This window comes from Notothenia coriiceps, unplaced genomic scaffold (assembly GCF_000735185.1).
Source record: "Notothenia coriiceps isolate Sejong01 unplaced genomic scaffold, NC01 NC01_scaffold00037246, whole genome shotgun sequence".
NCBI lineage: Eukaryota > Metazoa > Chordata > Actinopteri > Perciformes > Nototheniidae > Notothenia > Notothenia coriiceps.
Window position 1 is genome coordinate 18,331,529 of NW_011369947.1, and position 10,021 is coordinate 18,341,549.

Below are 10,021 nucleotides of genomic sequence, written 5' to 3' on the forward strand. Positions count from 1 at the left end.
AAATAGTGCAGAAATAGAAGTCATACAATAGCAGTATTGGTCGTATTTATAGGAGTAACAGTACATGAGAAGTACATTATTCAGCCGGTTTAGACGTCTTTTCCCAGCATGCTTTGGTGCAGGTGAGAAGTCTCAGTACAACAAGAGGCAGCTGGACCATCTGTGATCATGAGTCATGTTTTCCAAAAGGACCAAATACAGCCTCAGCTATTTACAATGAATTCCCGTCATTTCTTCTAACCTTTCATTTTTTTCAACTTTAGGATAAACCTACTAACCTCCTCCAGTGCATCGTGGGAAACATAACTCTTACTGGTCAGAATAATATCCTCCTCTTACAGCGGTGAAAAAACCTGGTAATAAGGAAGGGGCCGGCTGACTTTGGGGTCCTGTAAAAAGTTGATTGACACCCACTCACACATAAAGAAGACATGAATTATGGTAAGTGTGGGTGTTTGGCAGGACATCTTGACATTTCTCCCCATAAATTTGAGATTAAATGTCAGTGACAGAGCTGGACCTGCTCCCTGCCGAGGAAGTCTGTCCTGATTTGCCTCTCCTGTGTCAAAGCCAACGCTTGTATTGTGGCTGATTAAGCCGACCCTTGCCCTTTTGCAAATGAGTGTCCCGGCCAATTTACTGTCATTTTATTTGAGAAGCTGTCATTCATTTTGCAGTAATCTTTTTCTTTTTTTAACCACCTTTTGCCAGTTTCTCTACCTTGAGCAGCTGTTCCTCCATCTTTTCGTCCTCTTGTTAAGAGGGTGTGTTGAAGAGACACTCGCTCTGGGGGGAACTTTGGGAATCTCTTTAGGATTTTTGTACAAAAACCTACACTGTATATAACACACAGGAAGCGTAGGGCCCCTTTTATCAATACGGAGCCTCATGTCTGTTATATCTTCAACTGCAATTTAAAGGTGACCTATCATGCAAAATGCACTTTTGTACGTCTTTTATACATGAATATGTGTCCCCGGTGTTCCAGGGAACTCACCAAGTGTCAGAAAACACAACCCTCTCTATTTTCCTCCATACCCAAATCTCTTAAAAAGGGACTGCAACGGATCTGATACAGACTGATCCAGNACGAGACACAAATCACAAGGACAGACAGGCATTGAAACACCACACCATTCACAATGTGAACTTGTGTCCAGAGACTCTTACTCTGGAACACCAGAGTTACTCTAAGTGGACGTATTTATTTCCGATTCATTTTTTTTTTTTTAAAGCCAACACGTCGGTTGGAAACCTAAATTTTCAGGGTCTTTTATCAAACCTTGTTTACAAAATAAGAGTATTTTTATTATTCTAACCACTGTCCTATCTTAACTAGGATAAAATCTCACTTTGTTGTAGAAACAAAACCTACAGTGGCCATTTTCAATGTGTAAAATGGTCGTTATGGCAGAGTCTATTGATTGTTACGTTAGAAAATGGTTTTGGACGTTTGACGTAAAGTCCCAAAAAACATTCTGGTAACGTATTACCCTAACTTTCTTTAACTAAAGAACCGTGTATTTATTCTAGTAATACCTATACCCATTTCCATAAAAAGTCCTCACTTTTCCACTTCAGTGTGCAGTAACTACAATTCTCTTAAGTTAAACTACTTCGTTCCGAGTAAAACAGTTTACATTTCAGTAGTTCACAACTCTGAGGTCAGACTGGGCCCAGGTCAGGAAAATCAGCTGTTTGTGTTCGACCACCTTCCTGAGTGTTAGAGTGTTAAAGTTAGTATCAGGATTTAAGAAAAATAAAAAAGTCTCATCACCGACTGAGTGATGTGTGTAACGTCGTCCACACGAGAGGTTACAAAGAGAGAGAGAGGGTGTGGTGTGATTACCAATGGACTCGACATCACTTTCCGGTTCACACAAAAAATTGTCGGAAGATGCATTTACTCGAGAAACCTCCGGACATTCAGTTGCCAAATCGATTTGCAGAGTTTAACATACACACCAACACACATACATTCACACACACACACACACACACACACACACACACACACACACACACACACACACACACACACACACACACTCGTACACACAACCAAGCTCCAATCCATTACAGAGAGACGCATGTGGAGGGTTAAGGACTTGTCTAAGTTACAGTAGTACTGCTTTAATGTGTTGGACTGCACCCTTAGTTACATGTCCTGTTCGACTACCCTTTCCGTACTTTATATTTACAATAATTTTAATGAGTCTCACACATTGAAAAGACGGACCTCTAGGCCATGTAAAATTTGTTGTATTTTCTCTCTTCTCTAATTCTACCTTTTCCTTGACTAGACATAACGTTTCTAACAATATAATTATTCACCACAATTGCGAAGTCCCCATGTTAAAGGTGACCGACAGCTAGAATTATGTATTACATTCATCAATAACTGTATTCTTAATTGAACTCATTCCTCAAGTAAAACTCTCCAAATTTTTCCCTTTTTTTCGTACCTTCTCAGTGACTGCAACGAAAGACAATTAGTCTACTGAGCAATTTATTTATTCAAGTATTTTGTGTTTACAATAACAAAAGTTTTCCACTAATAGAAGTCGGTTTTGTGACAGACTAACCATTTGAGACCTTCACTCAATCGTTTGAACGGTTTAATGAATTGATTCGATTCCCCGTAACTGTTCGTTTCAATGCATTAACTATTCGAAAAATGATTAGTTCTCACTACGTTACCTAATTTTAATTGAGGTATGTCACAACCTCCACCCGATGACAAGTAATAATACTTTCGACCAGTTACAAAATGAACGGCTCACTATGTAAATGGACAATGAAGACAACCATTAGGCACAGAAAAGTGGACTTTCCTCCCTTGCATTCACTGTTACCAAACTGGAATTGGTAAAAAATGTTGAAATTGTAGAATTCGATAGAGGTTACGTTTAATCCAAAGGATTACCCTTCAACTAAATGGTTTTTTTTCTAGGTGACTTTTCTAGTGACTAACTGAGAAACGGTTAAATTCAAAAGTTAAAAAAAAACAGGTTATTTGTAGTGTCGTGTCAAAACATCGTAACAAGTAGTCAGATATTGCAGGTGCAAACACCCACAGATGATTTCTCCAGCTTTTTAAAAATGTGTTTAAAATCGGTATCAAACTGGTCAGCTTAAGTTCCTGCTGAAGTGTGTTCCAGGTTGAGGGGGCAGTGTATGATATATATATATATATAAATGTTCCCTTACTTTTTTAAAGATATTGACTTTGAAAAAAGGTCCCGGACCGACCTTTTGAACCCTAAGTCACGCAGCTTAAGAAAGTATTTCTGTTGGCAGTGGCTGCAGCGAGGAGAGTGAGACTCACTCCGGGCACAGAGCGTCTGCAGAGTCACGACAGGCGATGGAGGAACAGTCTGAACCCGGTCCTTGTTTACTTCACAAGTTTCCCCTTGAAGTTTGGAAAACAGGAGAAGTTCTGATCCCTGTTTATCAGGTAAGAGCATAACAGATGTGTCAAGTTGACACCGGAAGAAAATCATTTCGACATTTTGATAATATGCTTATTAAACATTGTTTTAACACTCAAGCTCCTTTCACATGCATTGCAACCCTCAAAATGAACCCTAACCCAGACATTACCATTGATGCCAGAATCATTCGACAGACTCTACCCTGAAAACTCCCTAGTATTAGGTCTGTGAAATAGGCTTTAAACCTGGATTAGCAAGGCTAGCGAATAATATATCTTTACTTAAAGAAGGAATTTAAAAACTGGCTAGCCTGGTTTTGCAAAAAGCCTCTGTCTCACTGAACTCCGGTAAATTAGGTCAGGTCTCTACAGGGGCGGACTGGCCATTGGGAATACCGGGTTAGGGTTAGGGTCGGAATACCGGGTTAGGGTTAGGGTCGGTACCGAAGTGGGTCGAGTTTCCAGGGCTGATTTTTAGTCCCAGTCCGCCCCTGGGTCTCTATACTTTAGCCAGACTTCACTGGGTGTTTTCCTACTATCAATGCAGCTTAGTGGAAAGATAGAGTCAATATGATGGTCACTGGTGAAATAAATAACACCTAATACCAGAAAAGGTTATCAAAACACATATTTTCTCGTCACACACCTGTTAACCTTGAGCAGCAGCCCGGCTCGTGCTCGACTATCTGAGCCTTTGTTCCTCCGCTTTATGAGAAATAACTTGCCTGCTCCGATAGGATTTAAATGAATAACCTAGCATTTCATACCGAGACTAAATTAAGGTATTATGTGTTTGTTTTCTTTGCATTGCAGCAGGGGAGAAGTGAGGTCTTGTATTATTATAACCATGTGTTTGGAGTTTGGAGTGAAGCTGCAGCCCAATGAGGAAGATTATTCTGCGCTTACTGGCCAGAGGACTTTTGCTGATCTGTTTTCCTTCATTTTATTTTTGGCATATTGATCCAGAGAGTATAGCGTTGGCTCCAGAAACTGTCGTGTGAACTTGTTCAGTTTTTAAGTGCTTATTTTATTAAGGCTTATTCCAATTAAATGCTTCATCCCATTTAATGAACCCTTACGAGAAACCGTAATGAGTAATGCCCCAGAAGCATAAATCCAAACATTACACAACACATGCGACTGACTTATCCAAATAAAAATAAAAGATGTTTTATCAACAACTGAAAAATTACTACGTTCCTAGATGTAGATTATTGTAATAACACTGAGCTGTGTTATTGTGCTTGTTATTTTTCACAATCCTTGAAATTAAGCATTCAAATCCTCTGCTTTAAAAAACTCATGTCCAGTTTAGTATCAACATCTTAATGTGGTTAAGGATGCTTTGTTTTCTTGGTCCGAGAAAGAGCTCAAGGGATTTTATCACTATCGTGTAAATTGATCGTCTGATCTACTCTTTTTCAATCTAAAATGTTTAGTTTATGAACTGCATTTCTCTTTGTTCTTAAGCTTTAACAAACAACCGATTGTAATAGCTTAAAGCTTTTGGTCCTGGATATCATCATTGAAATCTAGCAGCAATATGACGGTGGTCTTGTTGTGGGTTAGTGGGTTTTCTCTTATTTCTTCTCCTGTTTTGTAATCTTGTTTTCAAGTCATGCAACGCCCACATGGCAGACAGATGTTGTGACCCAGAGGATGAGCTGTGAGTGTTTCTCAACATTAATAAAGAATAATGTGTTTTTTAAATAATAACATATTTCTCTTCTACTAAGCCATCGTCTATAAACTTTCATCAACTCAATAAATACTTCTGACGGTTTGCAAATTCTGATGCTCATAGATGAAAGATTTACCACACATCAGGGATTGTAGAAAGACTACTATCTCACCATATCACTGCATGTTCTAGCAATACACTTTTCCTGCTGTTCCATTACGTTGTCTTCAAGTTCGTTTTAAAGTCTTGCATTCAGCGTTACTACATAATTTTTATTTCACTTTAAAATGTAATGTGTTTTTCCTAAGCCCATGCTACAGCCTTCCTCCGAATTTCATGAAAATATGTCCAGTAATTTACCCGTTATCCTGGCAATGAAAAGAAAAACAAACCAAGCTGAAAACATAACCTTTTTGGCGGCGGTGATTATTCCATGACTCTGCATTTCCTCGCTTAATTTTGGCCTGTTTTAGTTCATTGTTTTTGGACTATTTTCTAGGAGGTTAATTCACCAAAAGGCAGGGTGTGTTTCCACAAATCTGCACCCAACACATGACCCTGTACAGACACACGATAGGACCCTTGGTTAACCCTCATTCAGAGTTTTTGGGAGGAGCTGCAGAATAAAAATCCTCCCTCATTTCCCTCCATGTGTTTAGAATAACAGAGGTGCAGCTGCTCACATCACTTAACTCTGCTCTCTGGAGTATTTCAAGCGAAGCAGGGCCTCGTTCACTCAGCACAGCAGCTCTGCCAGAGGAGGGATGTTTGCCATTACAAATTAAAATAACCTTTTTTTCCTGTGTTATGTAACCAGGATCCATACACTGCCATACAGCTGTGTTCTTCCATACTGTAATTATGCCCGTACGCGTTCAAAATAAACACTGCCAGAGACACGCATGCATACAATGACTTGGTTTTCTGGTAGTCGAATGCACATGTAAGGAATGGAAATGAAAGGAAAACTAAATCAATGCGCGCCTACAGTAATAACGTCATTCATAATAATGTGATGTAAGGATTCTCTGTGACCTCGGAGAATATATCTGATGGTTTAACTAGTTTACCTGCTAATTTCTAGACATGAATGAAAGCAACAACCAAAAAGTCTTCATATGTTTGTTTTTTTAAACCAATGTCAGATCAGCTGTTGCACAGGTTGTGGGGACCGGCTCCTAATTAAGAATTGAGAGCAGCAGGGTGCCCTCTTCCTTTCACTGCTTAATAAGAGAGGCAGCACTCTGATCCTTCCTTTACTAAATGCCGTGTCAGCAAGAAACTGGCATTTAGGTCGTTTTGACACTTTTTGCCCTATAACCCTCTCTGATTATGGTTGAATTTAGATATTTCCGATCAACAGTTTTGCTTGTCTAACTATTTTCTGCAGGCTTTTTTTGTTTATTGGTTTATTTATTTTATTATATATTTAAATCCCTTCTTACACATTTTTGTATTACTGAAGAGGCTGGATGTTCCGAAATTATCTAAACACCCAGGATAACTAAAGAAGACCTGCTTCAATCTTAAACATGCTATCAAACGTTTTTGAGAGATTGGTATAAAATCTCCTGGAAGAAGATCTTCTCAAACACAAACTACTATACAAGCACTTTGTATAAAAGTCTAACGTAATGTGAAGGGGCAAGGGCATAAAAATGAACTTTTCGAATGCTAATAAATGAAGTGAGGAACTACTAGTACTACCTGGCAAACTGTAGACCAGTGTGTAAAGTTTACGAGGCCCTGTTAACCGATAATGTAACATGTGGGGTACCACAGAGCTCCATATTAGGACCATTGTTGTTTTGAATATGAATATTGATGTTATGGCGGCAATAGAGGAAATGATGTAGAATGCAGATTATTCTACTATTGTATCCCGTAAAGTCAAAAGGGTAATACATGAGACTCAGAACAGAACTGTAGTTAGACAAACGTCCATTTTATTTAACATTTAACACATTTTTTGAGAAAAGCAGTACAATTTCGGTACAGTGTGAAGGAAATATTATGGACCCTTAAACCAGAGTCACATGCCCTTCAGTGTCTATCAATAAATTCCTCTTATGGGAAGAAAATACCAGCTAAAATATTTGATAAAACTGCAAAACAGCTTCAGTTTAATTTATATCACCACTTGTTGCAAAGCTGTAAATGTGACCGGGCCTTAAACATTTTAATGGCAGCTGTACCACTGTGGGTTTGAAGAAGTCAGGGGGTCTTTCGGGCAATCAGAGATAATTATGGGATGTTTATAATCTTAAGGCCTAAAACACACGTAAACATGTACGCACACGCAGACAACCACCCACACAACACATTCTTCACTCAATCACTCATGTAAACAGAAAACAAAGACACTAGATAGATCCCTCTTTTATGGAAATGTTTTTAGGGTATCTGGGTCTAAAGTTTCTAGATCCTCAAGAGCTCAAAGTATTAAGATCCATAATAAGCTTTCAGGATGATGACATTTCCACTGGCAGAAATGCTAATATCGTACACTGAGCCTTTTCCTGCCAGTAATGCTTCGTGTTGCATCACAAATCACATTTTCCCTCTTCGTATTCGAACAACTTATCTATTTCTCTCCAAACATTCCTCTCACAGGAAGCTCTCCTCCAGACCTCAGCAGACCTGGCTTCCATTAGCATTTGGAAACCGTTCAGATATTTGTATATGTGATTGGTCGAGAGTGCCTGTTTACCCCCGGAGCTTACTGAGAAGTCACGAGTAGGACCGCTGACACTCCTCGAAACGAAATGATGTTCCCGAAGGATTAAATGTTGTCCAACGTTTCTTTGGGCCCTGCTTGACCCAAAGAAGCTTGATTGTGCTGTCGAGAAGAAGAAATAAATGAGCGCTCCACTGTCATTCATTTTGGAGGTGCACACTACTTGTCTGATACACAAAGGAGATCATATTTCTACCCACATATGGAAGTAAACAGGGAATACTTTTTGGGTAAAAGGAGGCAGTTTTCAGCTGTTTTTTTGCAATAAAATAGATTTCCAGTACTGCAACAACATCAGAGCAAACAACCAATTAGTGAAAACAGATTGAGAGATATATTTCCAATATCTCCACCATGGTCTCATTTATTTACCATATTGAAATCCACACACACGCACACGCACACGCACACGCACACGCACACCAACACACACACACACACACACACACAAAATTGTGTGTAATTGGTGATCCGGGTGTGTGGGTGTTGTGTGTGTGTTTTGTGTGTGGTTGTGTGTGTGTTGTGTGTGTGTGTGTGTGTGTGTTGTGTGGTGTGGTGTGTGTGTGTGTGGTGTGTGTGTGTCGATGGGTTCGGACAATTTAGTCACAATACGAAAGCAAAACCCATAATTTTGTCGGATGTTCTTTCACACCTGTACTACCCGGTACAAGTACACACGCGCACTCTCAACACAACACACACACACACACACACAGGTACGTATGTCTGTACTAGGTACCACGTAAGTTTAGGTCATTGGTTTCCCAGTGTTTGATTTTCCAGCTGGTTGTAATACAATAGTTGTACTAACACCAGATGGTGTTCACAACGACCCAATAAAGGTTTCATGGTAGTTATAGTAAATTAATCGTGCAAAAAATGTCGGTTATACTAAGGACGGACAAGGATCGTGTATTCGTCTGTGATTTCGTAAGTAAAGTCTAGGTAAACCGTACGAAAGGGATCTATACTATCTCTCAATTTTAGGTTGAGTTAAAGAAACAATAAGAACCGTCAAGAATAATTTATATAGTAGAGACCTACAACGATTGCCAGTTCTAAAATTAGACACCGTGGAGACTGTACTTCCTCATCGTATGATGGCTAATGTAGAGTGTGACTTTTGTTCTGGAACTTTTATTGTCACTTGTCAGGTTATCTCTATTCCTTGATTTTTTTCCTGAGACTTTAGTATAAGTACTAAACAAATTCTACCAATATTATTATATGTCAGGGAACCCGCTGTGCGCCATTAGGTGTATAGTGGGTCCAGTGTCGAAGTTGGATTCCTCAGTTAGGTAATTTATTATATTTCATTTATTTCTTTTCCAGAGAAACAGCCGCCAGGTACTATAAGAACGGTGATTTCTTTATTGTAGATAGAAAGATTTGATAAGTTATGTTTCTCAATTAGGACGATATTGTGATGTCGATAATAAAGGACAGTTATTTATAGACAAAAGTTTTATCAAAAACTTCATTTTACAGGGTTTCACTTCGACGAACTTTCCCTTATGATGAAAAGATTGGAACCACACTCAATTCCCTCAGAATTTCACAGGCTTTGTTTTCGGTTCGTTTTTAGATCAAAGGTACTTTCTACAGTAATTTGTTGTATAAGAGTTTTTTTTTGTAGGGGAACTTCCAGTTGGCACTAAGGTGACGTCCCAAACCACCGTAGGAGGTCAATCCAAGTTTAATTAGAAAGTATACTTCAAATTTACTATGTACAGACACTCTATAAAAGTCGTACACACAAGGACGCAAATTAGACCGTCCGGTGAGTACACACAACCCACACACACACACACACACACACACACACCACACACACACACACACACCACACACTCACGCACGCAGCAGCACGCACTGACGCACGCACGCACACACACGCACGCACACACACACCACACACATCGATCGGATAGTAATGATAAGTAACACCCATGGAATTGACAAAATGTGTCAGTCGCCACACCCCTGAGCGCGGGGTCCCCCTGTTACCTCCAGGGTACTCCCCTGTAGCTAGAGTAAAATCCCACTTCTGGTATCCAATTTTTAACCCGTATACCCAAAATTCCAATTATCCTATTCAAGTCCTAAAGCTGTTTTCAGTAAAATAGGGGGTGACTGACATAGCCCACGACCACACACACAGCACACCACA

General features: G+C 39.5%; 1 protein-coding gene across 1 annotated transcript in view; it reads left to right on the forward strand.

Annotated features, from left to right (window-relative positions):
• Positions 1 to 10,021, forward strand: part of LOC104966019 (AP-1 complex subunit beta-1-like) — a 373,094-nt gene that overhangs the window by 243,390 nt on the left and 119,683 nt on the right. The gene's annotated exons all lie outside the window — the stretch shown is intronic.